Genomic DNA, 20,825 nt, shown 5'->3' on the forward strand with positions numbered 1-20,825 from the left:
TCCCTTGTGCTCTTCCTCAAAAAACCCAACCAAACAACAACCTCCCTCCCAAGTCAACAAGGCCAATCTGTCTGAAACATTTTTAAAATTAAAGAACTGATAATGTCAATTTAAATCAAAAAAGTTTGATAACAGTATCATGTATCACTGAAGAGTATTACCAAAGAAAAGCAGTTTTAACTTTAGATGATACTGCATTATTTAAAATTTATTTTCCAGGAAAAGTAGGTACTGATTTTAGAAAGGAAATTTATTCCTTACAGATAACTATTGAGTCAATTTGTTTGATTAACATGTTCACTAGCATAAAATATTTCAGTATAGTAACAGCTGACTTAATCAAGTGTATAAAGCTAAATTATAATTGGTTTTGCAATAGTTATAGGAGAAGTCTCTGTAATTTTTAACCCAAAATGTAGAAAGTCCATTACAATTCAAGTTCACCATAATATTCATAATATTCCCTTTCTTTATTGTAGCTGTCTAGCATTCTGCAAGGTACCCTGCTGTTTAACTATTATACCATTTAAACTAAAGGTAAGTGATTTTTAAAAAAATGGAAAAAATTAGTTTTTGATTTAAAAAAAAAGGAGTAAGAAGGTAAAGAGGCATCACGTTATCCAAGTTGTATAGTCCAATTGTCCCCACAGGAGATATGCTAAGTGGGGGTGGGAGGTGACATTGGGAATTACCCACTTTGGGATACAGTTGTAGTAACTGGCAAGTGGCATTCCAAACCTTGGAAAAAGGTTGCAAGAAACAGCTTAAGTTGGAGGCAGTCATGGAGATGGAATTGAATGTTGGTGGGAGAGAATATCCAGGACTTGGTAGAGAATGTGGTAGTAGAAATGATGCTGCAGGAGGTGGGACAGGCAGTGGGAATTGTGAAGGTATGTATCAGGATGGTGTGTGGGACAAATGCCACTTAAATACATTTCAGAGATTTCTGAAGGTATGAAGAGAAAGCTTTATTCCTTTCTTGAGGAAAGGGCCACAATCAATTACAGAGATTGAGTCAAAAGAAAAAGGCCCAAGAATCATATTTATCCTAACTCGATTCCTGCCCCCCCCCACTGACCCACCCTCCTTAATGAGGAATATGGTTTTACAATCTAGACTGGAAAACTAATCTAGGGAAAAGAACATAAAATTCAAACTGAAACTAGATTATCTCTTCAGCCCCAGGAATTGAAAGGTCATCCAGGACTTCAGCAGATAAGGTGGGGCCAGTTGACTCTTCACCAATATACCAGAGGTTGCTTTGTCAAGGGAGGAAGGGCACATAGTTAACTATTCCCCAATCTATAATATTCTACTGAAGAAATCTCAGACTTTATCCCACTCAATGGTATGACAAGTGAGTGGGTGGTCCATATGCTAGAAGCAGAATTCCATAGGTTGGTTCTTTTTTTTTAAGGTTTTTGCAAGGCAAATGGGGTTAAGTGGCTTGCCCAAGGCCACACAGCTAAGTAATTATTAAGTGTCTGAGACCGGATTTGAACCCAGGTACTCCTGACTCCAGCGCCGGTGCTTTATCCACTGTGCCACCTAGTCACCCCCCATAGGTTGGTTCTTTGGTCTTCATCATGGATGAACTGATATGCAGGAATTCGTAGCTGACATCCCAGTGATATAGTTGGAAAGTGGTGGGAGTGGGAATGGTGAGGAAGATGAGGTGACTAAGGTACTCAGTAGCAGGTTGATTGGGAGGAAGAATCTGGATTTTAGTAGATGTCCAGCCTCCTTTGTATGGATCTGTTCACTCTCTCCCACTGAAATCACAACTGTGAGGGTTGAGATGTTCTGGAGGTGGATATACAGGTAGTATTGGTTGCTGTTTAGCTTCAAGTTGGGGATTTAGATGGTGTTGGTTCAGCTTCCTTGTCTTGGAGACAACCACTGATTGTTTAACCTGTCTGGCAGGGCTAAACTGAGGAGAGGGTTTCTCAGATTAGTATGCTTGCTTTTGTTGCTGCTGCTGTGCTGTCTGCCGGGACTCTTTCTGTTGTGACTGTGGCTGTGACTGTTTAGAACTTTGTATTGACTTGTACTGAAGACACTGAAGAAATGATGGTTGCAATTGATGAGAAGTATGATGAGGCAATCTGATGTTTTCCTTATGAATAGAAATCCAAGTCTAGTGGCAAATGTCTTCTAGTGCATCAGCAGGTTCATTTTGAACAAGCCCCACCCCCCCACCCCCAGTCTCTGTACGTTGGTTTTGAGGTCCATTCCTATATTTCAGATTTGCATAAATAGTCTGCCAAGTATATGACTGACACTACACTATGATCTCAGATTCCCATTGTAGTAATAAGCTATCTTTTATAAATATCCATGCCACTCAAATCAATTTTTGAATTTTATTTTTATCACCTTTATGTATAGCATTTTTGAGGAGGAATTGTTAGGGATTTTCCACTTGCAAATCAAATTTTGTGGTCCATAATAAGATCCTTTCTAGAACCATAACTTCCTCCATTGAAATATCTTCAAACTAACCAAACTGCAAATTTTTTTTATAAAACCTATCTATTGGGGCGGCTAGGTGCCACAGTGGTTAAAATACCGGCCCTGGAGTCAGGAGTATCTGGGTTCAAATCCGGTCTCAGACACTTAATAATTACCTAGCTGTGTGGCCTTGGGCAAGCCACTTAACCCCATTTGCCTTGCAAAAACCTAAAAAAATAATAATAATAAAAGATAAAAAAATAAAAACCCTATCTATTTTGATAACATCTTCACATTTTTTAGGAGTTTCTTTAACTTTCTCTGCCAAAAAAGAAACCACACAGTCCTGTTACATATCTTGGGAATTGAATGAAGCATCTAGAGGTGATGTAAATAATTTATTTTGTAGTTCTAAATGTGCTCTACATCAGAGATGAACCTGGAAACCTCTCAGTAGTACCAGACTTCGGTAACTAAACCCAGTGCTTCTAACAGTGGAGCTGCATGAGTCAAGTATTTTTTATTCCAATACCAACATGGTGTCTGGCCCAGATTTGTTGAAATTCCTGAAGGGCTGGAATTTTATTTGTTCTCTTTCATTAATTGAAGTAAATGTGTTTTTATTCAAAAATTTTCCTAAAAGTGTCAGAATTATGTCACCCCATAAAGTCCAACACAGGACATTGCCCAGAGCAAAATAGTCATGGGGAGCTAGGGAGCACGGCATCCTAGTTGGGGGAAACATCACCATTAAGTCCTAGACATAAAACAATTACTAAATGGGAAAGCAAAAACAACAATAATCATACATAGAATTTATTCAATAGAATATAAAAATAAGGATAATCAATAAAGCATAACTACAACTCTAACTCATTCTCTTCATCAGTCACCAATTCACAGTATCTTTTGAGGAGAGAAGAGAAAGAAACTTAGCAGTGAAGTAGATAAGTAAAGAAATCAAAATATCGGAGGCAATCATAATTTTGGGCTACAGAACTAGACCTGTTGGTCTCTTTAGGGAACAGTATGCACTACACATCATCTGCTCTTTTTCTGAGTCTCTCTATTATCCTTTTGGAAGAATCAATCAATAAACAAGCACTTATTAAATATCTACATCAGTATCAAGAATTGTGCTAGGTACTGGTGATGTAAGAATAAAGAAGGAAGCAATCCTTGTATAAGTATCTATGCATAAATATAAAATGAATAAATGCAAAAATATATAAAGTCAGTAGATACAAGATAGTTTGGATGAAAGGGTACTAGTTGTTGGGGGTAGGGTGGGAAAGAGAAAAGACAATGCAGAAGATGATGCTTGATTTGTGTCTTAAATAAAATGACTCTATGAGGCAGGGGTGAGGAATGAATACTTTTCAGGGATCTGCTTGGATTGGTCAGTTCCAAGCTACTTCTCTGCTGAAGCAGTAGTAAGCTCTGAGATCTGCATAACCTCCCACCATGGCTCCCATGTAAGACACTGCCTAGGTAGTATGTACTCTTTCAATGAAAAGCAGTTTTCTCTGATTGGGGCATCTGCAGAGATATTCAGGTTGCTTTTCTATAGACTTCAAGGAGTTTTCCCCTCTTGAGCTACAGTAGAGACAATAAAGGGCAGCATAGGATAACCTTTGAGATGTCTCCCCTCTCTGGAGCTAGAGATAGTGCTAGAGAGCAGGGCAGCCTTTTCCTACCAGCCCTTCCCACACAGAAGAGCATGCTGCTTTCTCCAATCAGCTTCCAGCGTCTACGGTTTTCCTGTTCCAAGTTCAGCATTAGCTGCAGAGTGAGTCTGCCTCTGGTTAGCTGGGTTGAGTCCCTGGGAGGCTTTTGTTGCCTTCTTGCAGCATCTCTTCTCGCTGCTACTCAGCTCTGTTGACTTCTGTGTTTTGTCTTCCAAAAAACAACTTCTATTGTCTTCTCAACTGATTTTTCAATCAGCTTCTGATCTGGTATCTCAAGGTATGGATTTTCATGAACCTGCAGTCTGAAATTCTACTTCTATCTTAGTTTGAGAAACCCCAAATTGTACAACACAAATGGTCTCTAATCAATTTTCTGTAGTTCCTCCCCAAAGTTCTTCAGTGTAGTTGTACTAGCAAACCAAACTTCTAAGTGTTAAAAATAATTACATTCAAATTGGCTGCTGGGAAGCATTTTATTACTGTCATCTCTAACATGTCCATACTTTTGCCTTTGACATTCTTTTACTTAAGTCCTCTGAATGCTTTTATTTGAAAAACTGCTTTGGTATCAAGGGGCATTCAAGTAGGAGTATGGTGAGATCTTTGTATTTCAACAAAGCTCAGTCCCAGAACTAAGGAACTAGAGGAACTGCATCTAGGGATATGTGTATGTGTGTGGAGCTGTGTGACACTGGCACTAAGTTTAAAGGAAGGAGCCTAGCATCCAACTGGGGCCACTTATGTATCCCCTGATAAGCCCCAGAATCCACTTATCCCTAAGCTGATGAATCTACATGCTTTAGATTCAGTTAACAGCTTGGTCTAGGGTCCTACTATAAACTTCAAAAAAAAAAAAAAAACTGGAGGGGGTTTTGAGGGGCAGAGCCAAGATAGTGACAAGAGAAGAGCCTCCCCTAAGTGTTCTCTCCATAATATTTCAAAAATCTTAAAACTGAGACTCTAACAAAATTTTTGAGAGACATAACCGACAGAAAGATCCAGTGAGGCAATTCTCCAGACCAAGGTAAACTGGGAAATAGTGGAAAAACTCCACTCCATAGGATTAGAGTGACCGCCCCATCAGAGTGAAGAAACTTCAGCCTCCTGGAAAGAGCCCCAGGGAGCTTGGGAGCTGTGGCTCCCACAGCAGAAGTAGTTTCCTGACCTGTACCATGGGAAGCACCTGCACAACTTGGAGGATGGAAGGGAGGCCCTCCACCAAGCCCAGACCCTCAGGGAATTCAGTAGTGGCAGTGGCTATGGCAGCCAAGATCCAGGAAACAGAAGCAGGCTTGGAGCTGGCAACTTCTGAGGTCTGTCCTCTGTACCTGGAACAGCACTCTGGGGCTCTGACCACATTCAGATCCTGATCAGAGTCTAGGCCCCACATAGAACAGGGCCCCCCCCCCCCACCTCAGCCCCATGGCAGAGGGGTGCATTTGTGGTCATTCACAGACCAGGAGGGAAGACAGAGTTTCACACAGAGAGATTCTTGGGGGGAGTCCCAATAATACTCAAAAGCTCAGGAAGCACCCCAAAACCAGGCACAGGCTGGAGAAATGAGTAAACAGAGGAAAAAAGAGGAACACCATTGAGAAATACTTTGTCTATGAAGCCAAGAAGGATCAAAATACTCAATCTAAAGATGAGGAAGTACAAACTCCTGCACCTAAAGACTCCAAGAAAAATGGAAGTTGGACTCAGGCTATGACAGAGCTCAAAAAAGATTTTGAAAATCAAGTAAGGGAGATAGAAGAAAAATTGGGAAAAGAAATGAGAGATATGTAGGAAAAAACATGAAAAAGAAGTCAGCAGCTTACTCAAGGGTTTACTGTCTCAGAGAAGGAAGAGAGGAGGGTAGAACTTGGAACTCAAAACTTAAAAAAAAGAAATTTAAAAAATTTGTTTTAACAGGTAATTGGGAGGAAATTAAAAATAAATGGGAAAATAAGACTCATCCTGTACCCATCTTCTTCAAGAAGCCTTTCCCAATATTCTCCATTGCTAATTGCTCTAAGATTATCATTCAATTACCCTATATATCTTTTGTAAACAAAATAATTTGCCTAGTTGTCTTCCCATTAGAATGTGAACTCTTTGAGAAAAGGGACCATGTTCATGTTTTTCTTTATATCCCTAGCCTTTAGCATAGTGCCTGACAGGGAGGATGCATTTAGTTAATATTAGTTGCTTGTCTAGACAACTGACTAAATTGTCCAAACTCTTTAACCTAAAGATTCCACTGTTAGGCATATAATCCAAGGAGCTTATTGACTAAAAGAAAGACTCTATATACAACAAAACATTTTGAGCAGCACTTTTTATGATAGCGAAGAACTGGGGGGGAGGGGAGTAGATGAACATCATTTGGGGAGTAGTTAAACATATTTTAGTGAATGAATGCAATGAAATACCATGGTGCTATAAGAAATGTTGACCTGGCAAGTAATGAGAAGTATGGAACTATATGTTTTGATAAAGTGAAGTAAGAACAATCAGGAGAACCATATACACATTGACTAACAGCAACAAAATACAATCTAAAGTAAATAATGCAAAACTATAATGACCAAGTTTAGATCTGAAGAAGTAATTAGAAAAACACTTTCCTCTGCTTCTTTGAAGAATATGGGTATGGAATACTATATATAACGTAATTTTTAAAATATTGCTCAGTTTTATAGAAGATTCTCCCTTTGACCTTTCTATTTTTAAATTCATTATTATAAGGAATGGCTTTCTGGGAGAGAGTGTTGAATTGGGAAGGATATAGTGGGTGATGCAGATGCTGTAAAAAAGAAATATCAATTAAAATATATTTTATCAAATAAATATCCTTCCATTGGGGAATGGCTTAGCAAACTATGGTATATATATGTCATGGAACACTATTGTTCTATTAGAAACCAGGAGGAATGGGAATTCAGGGAAGCCTGGAGGGATTTGCATGAACTGATGCTGAGTGAGATGAGCAGAACCAGAAAAACACTTTACATCCTAACAGCAACATGGGGGGTGATGTTCAACCTTGATGGACTTGCTCATTTCATCAGTGCAACAACCAGGTACAATTTTGGGCTGTCTGCAATGGAGAATACCATCTGTATCCAGATAAAGAGCCATGGAGTTTGAACAAAGTTCAAGGACTATTCCCTTTAATTTAGGGAAAAAAACCAGATATCTTATTGTCTGATCTTGTTATCTCTTATACTTTTTGTTTCTTCCTTAAGGATATGATTTCTCTCCCATCACACTCAATTTGGATCAATGTACAACATGGAAACAAAATAAAAACTGACAGATTGCTTTCTGTGGTGGGGTGGGGGGGAGGGAAGTAAGATTGGGAGAAAAATTGTAAAACTCAAATAAAATCTTTAATTAAAAAAAGCAAAAAAAATGTATTTTAAAAAACTCGTAGAATTTCCAAATAAAGAAACTCCTTCTGTCATTGCATATTTGTACCGTTCACAAGTTTATAATCATAAAGAACTATTTAGGGCACTAAAAGTTTATGTAATAAACCCAGGTTCACACAGGCAATGTTTTTCAGAAGACTTGAACCCAGGTCTTTCTGATAATGAAATCAGCTCTGTCTCCTACTCTATACCTAGACTATTACAGCAGTCTCCTAATTGGTCTCTCTGCCTCAGGTCTCACCACTCTAATTCATTCTATATGTTACCTAAATAATTTTCCTTAAGTGTAGATCTGACTATGTCATTATACTCAAGTAACTCCAGTGGCTTCCTAATGACTTTAGGATATGATATATACTCCTTCATTTAGTTCTTAAAACCCTACACAATCTGACCCTAGCCAGTCATTACAGTCTCACTGGGCATTACTCCTCCTCCTGCACTCCTACAGTTTGGCCATCTGGTCAAACTGACCTTCTCTCCATTCCCTATCCAAGACACTCCATATCCCTTCTCAGAGCCTTTGTCCCCATTTACTGCCTTCTTGCCTCATAGAATTCTCTGCTTTTAAGATGCAATTCAAGCACCACCTTCAACATGAAATCTTTTCTAATCTCTCCAACTAATAACTGCATCTCTCCCAGATTATATATAAATATATATATATATTTATCAACTTTACATTCATGTTATATCTATTTTAAAATATACTTGTAATTGCCTTTGTTAGCTGAGTTCCTTGAATTTAGGGATTGTTTCATTCCTTATACAGTATATTTCCGAAACCTAGTATAGTGTCTATCACATACATAATGAGTTTTTCAGTTATGTCTAACTCTTTATTACCTTTTTTCGGATTTTCTTGGCAAAGGTATTGGTGTGGTTTGACATTTCCTTCCCCACCTCACTTTAAAGATAAAGAAACTGAGGCAAATAGGGATAAGTGACTTGCCTAGGGTCACACAGCTAATAAGTATCTGAGGTTAGATTTGAACTCATAAAGATAAGTTTCCTGACTGCCCTCCCTTATTAATACTTGTTGATTGGTTGATATAACTCATTATATTATACATCTTGTGAATATAAATATACACATACATATGCATATATATATATGCATGTGTATGTGTGTGTGTGTATACCTATACTGTATAACTCCACAGGCTTCTCCCTCATATCTTTTCCAGCTCTGTATTTGTGTGCTTCTAGATATAAATCGTAGCCTCCTGACTCTCTCCAGACCTCCTACACACACATACCCATTTTGTCATTTGGGGGTTGTAGAATTAAAGCATGTTAGATCTTCACTTTAGTGCTCCCACATGGAACAGAAAGGAAGTTGGGAGCCTGGGGCTTTAACTTTTATATTAATTTGGGACTTTAAAGCACACATACCCATCATTCTCAAAAAGCCTTTTATAGCCCTTCAGAAGCTTTTAACTCCAGAGATTCTCATATCCCAGGTAAGCACAGCTAGAGAGGGCTCATTAAATCACTAGCTAATACCAGGGTAATTAAATGTTTCTGACACTTGTTTTTTACCAGCCAAAGCTGCAGAGGAATCTTGAAAGTTCTGTGTGTTTTATTAAAACCTTTTAATCATCACAATGTCTTAGAATGAGTGAACCACTGTTAGTGGTTGGGATCAGCAACTTCAACACTAGAGTAATCAAATTAGAATTGAAGGAAAGATTCAATCTTTAAGTGATAACCATTTTAAGATATGAGTTATAGGGATTATTACAAATTTGTTTCAGTTAATTAAAAAAGAGAACAGCTTTCAAGTAATTTACTAGTGTTTATGTATTTTTTTGTCCCAGAATAGTCTCTGTGGAAATGTTAAATCCAGCAAATGTATGACTTTCCTTTATCATTGACTACAAAGTGGCAATTCTGTTAAATTAATTATTGACATTGATTTTTTGTCATTAGATGAAAACTTCAATAGCTGTCAGACTTGGGAAATTATCTCTTGTACTCTGTAAAGCAGCAGTTCATTTTTTCCTTCCTTCAAGATATTTTTTAAATGTTAATTTCCATGTTTAAAAGGAACTGGGTACTTTTTTTCATTATACTTCTTTCCCCAGCCTTAACTGGGACTGTTAATTGATTTTCACACGCAAATTTATTTTTAGGAATAGGAACTTAGGAATCTAAGCTAAAAATGAATGTTTACTACAAGATAGAGAATATTTTTGAAACTTTTTTTAATTTCAAAGGCAACAAGCTCAGTTCATTCCACTGTTTCTTTGATGGTACACTCCACTGGTCCATCTCTTTAGAGATGACTGCTGTGATATCGACCTCTCCTTGTAGTTTCCCTACGATACAGGAGATAGTAGAAAAGTTTCCTGTTGCCTGGCAATACCTGGCAACAAATCAATCACAGGCTCTGTAATTTTGTAGCAGATTGTCAGTTATTTGAGTGAACTGGAAATATAACTATCTGAGTAAATGATTTTCTCAGGTAAGTGCTCATTTGTACTTCAAGGAAAAAGATTGTGAAGGAAAGAATTATTGGGAGGGAGGAGCCAAGGCTGAGTTTTGGGGTCAAAATAATGCGATGTGGGAGGAGAGCAATTTCCTTCAGTTGATACCATTTTAATTGCCACAGGGTAGCCAACCTTTTCTTTTTCATCCATGTTCTGCAAAGGGCTTCTTCACCCTGTAATTTCACTCAGTAAATTAGCAGGGATTGAGTGAGCTAGCTCTTTTGTGTTTAAAAGCAATGGACCTCAGTCTACATCTAGTGAGTATGCAAGGGAATAAATCTATGCTGGGTTAGCTCATCTTGGTGAAGCACATTGCTAAAATTACAGTTGCTTCTACTAGCCTTTTCCATTAAAGCCCTACTCCAATGCCTCATTTTAGCATTGAGATGAACCTGGATTCTGGGGATTAACTTGATGTTCATAAATAAACTCTGGCAAGAGGTGGAAGGTGGAAAAGTTTCAGGTATGGGTCTGATCATGTATTATGCTTCAGTTTTCTTAGGGCAAGTCTAAATTCAGAGAGGTTCATCATTGAGTTGGCAATAAAGTGGAGAATTTTTGACCATAAAGGCACTCAAAATAAATTGATTAAATTATAAAGGGTTGCAGATTTACAGTGGCTACAAGGGCTAAAACCAACAAAACTGTAAACACAAGATATTAAAATAATAGTATTATTACTACTATTACTTATACTTGCTAAATACAAATAATTCCTACTTTTGTTGTTTAGTTGTTTTTCATTCGTGTTCAACTGTGATCTCATTTGGGTTTTTTTGGGGACAATACTATTGAGCGGTTTGTCATTTCTTCTTCAGATCATTTACAGATGAGGAAGCTAAGGAAAATAGGGTTAAGTGATTTGCCCAGGGTTACATGACTAAAAGTGTTTGAGGCTGGATTTGAACTCATTAAGATGAGGCTTCTTGATCCAAGCCCAGCCCAGCACTCAATTTAACTGCTCTGCCTAATTTCCCAGTAATTACTAGAGATAGAGATATAAAGCAGTTAATAGTAATTACTATTAGTATTATTATTGCTAAATGCTTTATTTGTCTGTCTAATTATTTTGACTAAACTTAATAATTTTGGCTAAAAATAAAATAACAATAATATAGGCTAGACATGAAGTTTATTCTCTAAGAGTTATAGAACCTATACATTGTAGCACTACATCATTAGAAATGACCACCCTGAGCAAAGTGAGAAGGATGTATTTACACATGACAGGCAAGGACTCCCAAACCTTTTGGTGGCCAGTCAATTAGGTTGTAAAGCAGATCACAAAAGTGTCATCCTTATACATTGTTATTTTTCATAGAATTGTCATGTCTATCTTCAGACAAAGATCTAAATGAAGAGAGCTAGTTATCGCCTTCCTGATTTAATGTTTTGTTTTGTTTTTTGCAAGGCAAATGGGGTTAAGTGGCTTGCCCAAGGCCACACAGCTAGGTAATTATTAAGTGTCTGAAGCTGGATTTGAACTCAGGGACTCCTGACTCCAGGGCCAGTACTCTATCTACTATGCCACCTAGCTGCCCCCTGATTTAATGTTTAACAAATGGCAGGACCCTAAGTGGCTCTTACAGAGAAAAACAGCTAAGTTTACTAATTTCTTATCATCTGTTTTACTCTGATTGTCAGAATAAGCACAAATGAAGAGATAACATTCCAGACTTGTAATCCTTAATTACAGAGTTTAGAAATCAGACTTTGACCATAACCAAAGGTTATAAAACATTAGAGACTCTCTCTCTCTCCATCAGCAACCAGGAAAACCTGAGTTCAAATATAATCTCAGATATTTACTAAACTCTCTAATTCTGGCCAAGTCATTTAACCTCTGTCTACAAGATTCCTCAGTTGTAAGATGAGGATAACGATGGTACCTATCTTACAGGGCTGTTGTGAGGATAAAAATGAAACAATATTTCCTAACTGCTTTGCAAATCTTAAAGCATTTTATAAATGTTGCCATCATCTATCCTAAAACATTTATATAACAAGATAAGCTGGAGCAATCAAAAAGTTACATACTTTTGTAGTTCTTAATTAGGTTATAAGGAGGCCTTTCTTAATCTTCCCAGCTGCTAGTATTCTCCTCTCTGACATCACCTTCCATCTACTCTGTATATATACCTAATTATTTTCATGCTTGTCTTCCCCTTAGATTGTGAGCTCCTTGAGGCTCTGCCCTGATATCCTTTACCTTTGTATCTATTTATCTGAATCTATTTGTATTGTTAGCCAAGGTTTTATTGAACCTCTGTAACCTGGTGGTGACAAAACAGACCAGAGAAAGAGTGCCAGTAAATCCAGTGATTTATTAATTACTTTCTTTGCAAGGAACTACTTTGTAAATCTTAAGATTATTCCATTCCTTGAAGTTCCATCTTGTTGTGGGGCCAGAGATTTTATACATAATCATAAATGTGTAGGTGGATCATAGACCAGTAAGATTTAGGGCTTGAGTGATCTTCCCAGGACAAGGCCACCAAGCAGAACAAGACAATTACATCACTTGTGACCAAGTAGGAGTCCTGTGGGAACAGCTGCATTGATTGGATAATTTTGAATTTAAAAGAGAATAGGATTTATCTACTTCACTTAGCACAAACAAACACAATTCTGGGCTGGACCATCATAATTGATGAAAGACTTCTGTTACTTTGTTTCACTGTTTGTTTCCCAGGTCCAGAGCCTTCCTGTGAAAAAGGGAGTTCTGAGTAATCCAAATGATTATATATCCATTACATGTATCATATTGATCAACATGAAAATCGTAACTTTTGACTATATAGATTTATTGAATCTATTTGTTTCTATTTCTTTATATTTGGCACAAAGTAAATACTGTCAGGAGTGAAATGTAACAAAAAGTTAAACTGAGGCAATGCTATGCTCAAACTTTCATTTATTAATAGGGACATGCAAGCTGATCTTGGATTCCCATTTATGCTAATATACCTAGAGTGAGGGCTGACAGGTCTTTAAACCCAAATGTGTCTTCCTTCTGATTGGTCTGACAGTACATCTTTGAGTTATTTATTGTTAGTCCTTTGTCCTCAAAGAGGGCTATGATATGCAAGTGAATTGAATTGAAATGATTTATCTTTCCTTCTTTCCTTGCTACCTTCCTTTCATATAGGATATCACATACCTTACCTTCCTGGTGCTCTGCCCAAAGGAAAGTACTTGTGATGGAAAATACCATCCATATACAGAAAAAAGAACTATGGAGTCTGTATGCAGACTAAAGCATACTATTTTCAATTTTTAAAACGTTTTATGTTTTTCCCCTCTTATTGTTTCTTTCCCCTTTTGTTCTGCTTCTTCTAACAACATGACTAAAATAAAAATGTTTGACTTTGTTATACATGTATAACCTATATCAGATTACTCACTGTCAAGAGGAGGGGGGGAAGGAAGAGAAAGAAGGAGAAAAATATGGCACTCAATCTTGGAAAAAAAAATGAATGTTGAAAACTATCTTTGCAGGTAGTTGTAAAAATAAATTAATTCAAAAAAAGCTGTCTTGGGATTTATCACCCCAAATCACTCTAATATCTGAGACCAGATTTGAACTCAGGTTCTCCTGATTTCAACTAGGTGGTACAATGGGTAGAACATTCACTAGCTTTAGAATCAGGAGGATGAAAGCTTGAATCCAGCCTCAGATATTTGACACTTACTAGCTGTGTGACCTTGGGCAATTCAATTTACCCTGATTGCCTTGTATCCACTGCCATCTCCAGTTTAGCTGATTTATATCTGGTCACTGAACCTAGATGACTCTGGAGGATAAAATGAGGCTGTGACTGAGCACAGCCCCCCCCCCCCAATCCAATTCATAGGCTTGTTAAGGTGTCACCTCCCTGATGTCATGGTCTTCTTCGAGAATGAAGGAACCCAACAAAAAGTCCCAGGTCAAACCCCACTTTGTCATTGTTTGGGCCCCATCTGACTCTCTAATGATGCTTTTTTTAATGTTTCTATCCTTGGTTTTCGAAGAAGACCATGACATCAGGGAGGTTATGCCATAACAAGTACATGAATTGGATTTGACTGAAGGGATGTTATGCTAAGTCACCAGCCTCACTTTCTCTTCCAGAGCCATCTGGGTCCAGTGGCCAGATATGGATTAGGATGACTGGAGATGGCTGACCCTGGGCGTGGAGTAATCAGGGTTAAGTGACTTGCCCAGGGTTACATAGCTAGTGGCAAGTGTCTGAGGTTGGATTTGAATTTTGGTCCTCCTGATTGACACAGAGTGAACACAAATAGCAATTTTCTATTTTAAACTCTAATGGTTTTCCCCTCCTGGACTGACATCTTTGGGATCTTCCCCCACCCTAAAGGCTGAACCATAATAGGAATTCATAGTTTCTCAGCTCCTCCCAATTACTTCATCATTTTGTGAGGGGCAGGATTAATTCTCAATTGGTGATAGGATTAGTCTGCATCTAGCCTTCAAATGTGATTAATTATGCCCCTTTCAAACTCTTAAGGAATGCTAGTTGCTCTATGAAACCTTGTTGCCTCCAGCAATCTGACTAGAAAAACAAAAAACTAAAACCAAACCAATCAGGTTTTTCCCAGGTTTGATTTCACACACCCCGCTCCAACTTTGTTCAGAAAGTTAAAATAGGAGACTTGTCCTTTGGGGTAGACCTAGCTCAAGCTGGTTCTCCAACTACTGGTTAAACAAACAGAAGAGAAGGTCTCATTTGAGAGGGGCTCAACCTGAGATGGTTAAAGAGAAGATTCTTTGGGGTCTGAGAGTGATTGGCATTACTCTTTCCAACCCTTCAGAAACTGCATGCCCTTCAAAGTAGGGTCTTTCTGACAAAATGAGGAAATACTGGATCATTGAGTAATAATATAGCATAATATTAATTTTCTTCAGTAATTAAAAATGCTTGTTGGCTCATCATAAAACATTTTTTTTACAATATTGTAAAACTAGGAATGGATGGTTCATGGCATTTTCTTAGAACTGTGTACCTTCTAGAAGTAAAGTTTACCTGTCTCTTTCCCTTGGATCAAGGTTGCTAACTTAGTGTTGAAAACTTTGGTTTTTTAGGATGGTGCCTCAACATCGGAATGGTCTCTTAGTCCCTCTGAAGAAGGCAGAGGGAAGTGTCTGCTTCAGGGAGGATTGACCAAATTGCAATTAAAAGTTGCCCAGGGGCAGTGGATAGAGCATCAGCCCTGGAATCAGAAGCATCTGAGTTCACATTTGAAATCAGACACTTAATAATTACTTAGCTGTGTGAACTTGGGCAAGTCACTTAACCCCATTGCTTTGCAAACCCCTCCCCCAAAAAACCCCAAAAACCAAACCAAAAAGAGTTGCCCACTCAGCACACCTTAAAGAGAATCTGGAAGGCCTTCCAATAAAGTCTCTTTTTCACCTTGCCAAGGTTGTTAAGATTCTTTGAACTTCTAGTCTCTAGAAGTTGTGTGTGCAACCTATGAATGAATTATTATTTTCCCTATTTTGCAGATAATGTTGCTATCAAGGCTCACACAGCTAGTTCAGCTAAGATTCAGATGTGGTCAAGGTCACTGGATTTGCGCCTAGCCTTTAATTTTGCCATTTTACCTATGACCACAGATTTTATCCCTAACCCTAGCTGGTGAGTCACAAGAATAAATGAATGACACAATTGGGATATAGTATGACATTTAAGTTCAATAAATGCAACCAGACTGTATCACTTTTCTGTCCTCAGCCATACTCAGATGACATCCAGAGTATTGTGTTCAATTCTAGAAGCTACAGTTAAGGAAGAATATTGACAGATGCTATCAATTCAATTACAGCTTATTCTCTGGTCTACTTCATCAACACCTGCCTTGCTCCACTAAGGAACACTTCTCCCTTGAGTCCTGCTCTATAATGCTTGATGTCCCTGCCTGGGATGATTTTTTTTTTCATTTTTGGTTCAAGGTCTTGATATTCACTTCTTTTCCAGCTCACTCTTTGTTTTACTTCACTTCCTTATCAGCTCCCTTTCCCTGAAGCAAATGTAACCCTACTACCCCCAATTTTTCTCCTTTCTAATTGTTCTTTTTTTTTGTCTTTCCTTCTCAGAACTCTGTAAGAGTAGGCATTGCCTTGTTTAATGTATCCCCAGTGTTTAGCACTGTCTGGCAGAGTAAGCATTCAAGCATTTAATAGATTCTCTCCTCTCTTCTTTCTTCTCTCTCTCTCTCTCTCTCTCTCTCTCTCTCTCTCTCCCCACCCCCCATCCCTCCCAGTTATATAGCCATCCAACCATCCAACAAGTATTTATTAAGGACCTACTTTGTGCCAAATATTGTACTTGGTTCTGGGGATGTCAGGACAAAGAATAAAACAATTTCTACTCACAAGGATAGTAAGGGAAGTGAAGATTGTGCCTAAAGGACAGATTGATTCAAAGAACTAGATAGATTTAGCTGGAAGAAAAGAAGACTTGGGGGACAAAATAACTGTGTTCAGTATTGAACGGCTGACATGTGAAAGAGTAAGTAGACATTTTCTTGGCACCAAAGGGTAGATTAATAGCAATGAGTGGAAGTTACAAAGAGGCAGGTTTTGATCCTACAAAAGGAAATATTTCCTAATACTGGAGGATATTTCCTAACAATGAGGATAATACTAAATAATAAATGGGCCAAGTTGGGATCAAATTCAATGATTATGACCTCATATGAATCTGGCATTTATTAGTTATGTGGACTTTGGCATCAAAATTATCTATAAAGTAATAATTGCATTCACAGGTATGATCTTGGTACAGAAAGGGCCCCTCCTTGAACCATTCAGCCACTCAAAAGTAGAATGAGTTGATTGAAGAACTTGTCAGTTATGCATTGCTGAATGTAGACAAAGGAGCTCTAAAGTTTCTTTTACTAATTCCTTTAATTTTTTAATTTCTCCCATCACTAAATTACTTTTTCTTTATTTTGAATACACCTAGTATTTACTTCTCTTTGTACAGGCTGATTTTGCTCAAAAAAATAAAAGCTCCTTGAGACAAGGGACTGTTTAATTTTTGTTTCTGTATCCTCAAAACTGAATGTATTTTTGTCCCTTTTTCCCTTTTTTTTCTTTTTAAGATTTGACATGTAATTTCATTAGTGTAGGGAATTAATTTCTGATGAAGTCAATTCCCTCTACTAATGCAAATGCACTGTTTTTCTTAGAGTTTCCTGGAGTATTGAGAGTTTAACTGACTTACCTAGGATAATAAAGTTATGTGTCTGTGGTAGAGCATTACTTTAGGTCTTTTCTATCCACTATGCCATGCCTGGTACATTGTAGGTGCTTAATAAATGCATGTTGAATTGAATTTTGTTCCTTCCAACTCTGAATTTCTGTGCTTCTTTGAGTACTGATTTATCCATTTGTTCTATTAAAAAAGACAAATCAAATTTCATGACACTGATGGTGTGTATCATTCTAATATTATAAATGCCAATATTTTAGTAGAGGTGGGAATAAAGGTAAAATAATAAATTCTCCAGGAAGCTTTCAAATTCAACTGTGTAACCACAATTCAATTCAACAAACAAATATAAAGTTTTTATTTTCTGCAAGGCACCAGAATACAAAGAGGAAATATGGAACAGGCTTTTCCTCCAAGGAACTACAAGTCTATTGAAGGGATAAGTTATGTACACATGCAACTAAAGCATGGTAAGTTAGAAAATGATGACCAAAGGAAAGGTTAAACAAAAGACATTCAAAAAGACAACAAAAAGAATTATCGAATTATCGAGTAACCAGGGAAGGTTTAATGATGAGAAGAGAAATGAGATTAGAGGCTAGATAATAAACAGGTGGGGAGAAGAACACAAAAGCATGGAAGTAAGAGAGGACAATGAAATTGAAGACAACTCATAGTTCAGGCACCAGTGGAGAAGGGGAGAGGAATAAAACTGAAAAAGTAATAAATGTGAAGCTAGATGGAGGCTCTTTAATATTAGGCTAAGGAATTGTATTTTATTTAGTAACCAAGGGGTTAGTCTGATATTCAAGAGTCAAAGGATTCACTAAAGGGGTTTAATTTTTTCCCTTAGAGCAGGAATGTAGAACAGACTTTGTATTATTTGGATTATTTTGTTAGCTATATGGAAGATGGACTGGAAATATGGAGAGCCTGGAAGATAGTTTTTTATAATGTAGGTGAGACATGATTCAGATTTAAAATGGAACAGTGGTGGTAGAAGTGGAAAGGAAGAGATAAATGATAGAAATATTCAGAGGTAGAATAGATAGCAGTTGACAGCTTATTGAATGTAGGTGGTTAGACAGATGAGGGACACTGAATCTCTCCCCATCATAACACAATTGAGGTGTTCCCTTGTAGTATGACTTATAGAGCACATCTTGTTTTTTCTCAGTCACTCTGAATATGTGAGAGGCAGTGACATGGGGATAGTGGAAAGAACACTGAACTTATAATCAGTTTTGGACCCCAGATAAATCCCATATCTCATCGCTACCAGCCAGGTGACCTTGACCAAATCACTTCATATCTATTTCAATTTCTTCATTTATAAAATAGAAAAAAAAATTGTATCATCTACTGTTAATCAAAAACAATATCATAAGTCCATGAGATATTGCATTGCAACTAGGCTTATTACAAGAGAAATGAACATGCCTATGGAGCCCTAAGCAGGCACATAGAGTTCACAACTCAAACAGAAGTTTGCATATTTGTGAAATTGTAACAAAGAAAGGAGTAGGAATAGAAATTTCCACCTAAGTGGGAATGAAGAGAAGGAGAAATCATGAATAATAAAGATGGCAAAAGTAGCATTCATTCTGCTAGACTATGAACTGCTAGACTACGAAGATAAGATGGTCTACTTATCTATAAAGGTCCCAGCTGCACAAACAGTTTCCCAGTCTGTTGCAGACTGAATGATGCCTGTCTTGACTCTCAAGGACACAAAGGGAGTCCAGCTTGGAATGGAAACAACAAATTATGTCACTTGGAATGGGGGGGAGGGGGAAGAGGTTTGTCCCTGACACATTCAGGGCCTCTTGTATTATCTGGGTCCACGGAAAAATATTTCTTCATCAGGATGTTGTGGAGAAAACACTTAAACCTTAAGCTTTCCATAAATGTAAATCATTTCTCTAACACATATAGGCTCTTTCTCCCAATTCTCAGTGTCTCTAATAGGTTGAGCAAAGTTACTGCTTCCCTCAGAGTTCTTAAAATTACCTAAAAGGGGTTGAGTGGCTTTTCTAGTACTATGAGCTTTCATTTAAGCGTTATCCTCCAATATCATCCAATGTTGATCAAGTAAATTAATCCCTTGATTTCTCCTCATTATTAACTAACCAGTGAACACAAATTAGAATTTAGTATGTTTTAGTCACTGGAAAAATTATAGCAAGGATGAAGGTGTGAAAGCATCCCTTTCCCCCCAATCTGAGGTACACTATCCTCTCTATTCACCACTCAGGCCCTGAGAAGAATGGATTCAAGTTTAATACAAAATATTTTTCCCACCACATTCACTTCTGCTTGTGCCATAGCAAATGAAGGAATTGTTCCTTTCTTGATTCATAGCTGGTCTGGATCAAGGTGCTACCTGGCCCTTCACTGGATCCAGCTCCTGTGTCTATCAGTCTATGGACTGTAGTTGATGGGGGCTCCTCCTTCCTTTGAAGCTTATGAGTTCCTAATTTGATCCATTTTTCTTTCAGGTTACTCATTCACATAAGATTAGGACAGGATAGACAAAACAGGCAAGATTCATAAGCATCATGCATTTATTCATTTACTGCCACGTGGCAGCTCAGGTGGAGATAAACATAGATGTAGCAACATCAGTCCATGTCACCGCCTCTTTCCTCAAACATAAATCCACAAAGTTTCTTCCTTGCTCATTAACAGCTGCTAAGGAGGGAGTTTTTCAATTCTAGCATTTTCTATGTGCACTCCAATTAGAAAACATTCTATTTACCAAGCAGGAGGCCAACAGGAAATATTCACAGGATAACCGCATATGTTCCAAATGGGGAAAAGGCACTTCTACTAAGCATGTTCAAAAATGAGCCCAACAAGTTTCCATGGGACTTGATACCAGAGGAAGATATTGTGCATACTCTAGAAATGAGCATTCATTGAGCAGTCCCTCCATTATATTATGGACAGCAGAGACATTTATTAAGCAACCATATGGTCTTCTCCATTAAAATATGAGTTCTTTGGGGCAACTTGTGGTCCAATGAATAGAGCACCAGCCCTGGAGTCAGGAGGATCTGAATTCAAGTGTAGCCTCAGATCTTAATAATTACTTAGTTGTGTTACCTTTGGAAAATCACTTAACCCTATTGTTGCCTTACAAAATCAAAAAATATGAACTCTTTGAGAGTAGGATTTGTCTTAATTTTCTATTTGTATTCCCAAAACTTTTGCACAATACTTTGCCTAGAGCAAGTTCTCAATAAATGGTTTTCAATCATTCATTCATTTATTCATTCTCAATACCTCTGTCAGGGTCTTGTACTTTTCTAGGTATATGGACAAGGGGCTTCAGCTACTGATGGGGAAATTGTCTTATAAGTATATTATCCTTTCCTTGACTAGAACAACATGGAACCCTTTATTCACCTGGTTATACAGAATAATTAAAGATGGAACCCAAAGGCTCAGATCCCAATATTCTAGTACCTGTTGGGTCTCTGGGCTCCTTATTGGTGAGACATCATCATTTTTAATCTGATTCAGACCGATTCTCTTGCTATCTTCATGTCATGCTTTCAC

The 20,825-nt window shown here is 37.7% G+C and overlaps 1 pseudogene; it reads right to left on the minus strand.

Moving 5' to 3' along the window:
• Positions 1-1,584: 1,584 nt before the first annotated feature.
• Positions 1,585-3,051, minus strand: LOC141512101 (cyclin-K pseudogene; annotated as a pseudogene).
• Between the last annotated feature and the right edge of the window lie 17,774 nt (positions 3,052-20,825).

The sequence above is a fragment of the Macrotis lagotis genome, chromosome 2 (genome assembly GCF_037893015.1).
Source record: "Macrotis lagotis isolate mMagLag1 chromosome 2, bilby.v1.9.chrom.fasta, whole genome shotgun sequence".
Taxonomy (NCBI): domain Eukaryota; kingdom Metazoa; phylum Chordata; class Mammalia; order Peramelemorphia; family Peramelidae; genus Macrotis; species Macrotis lagotis.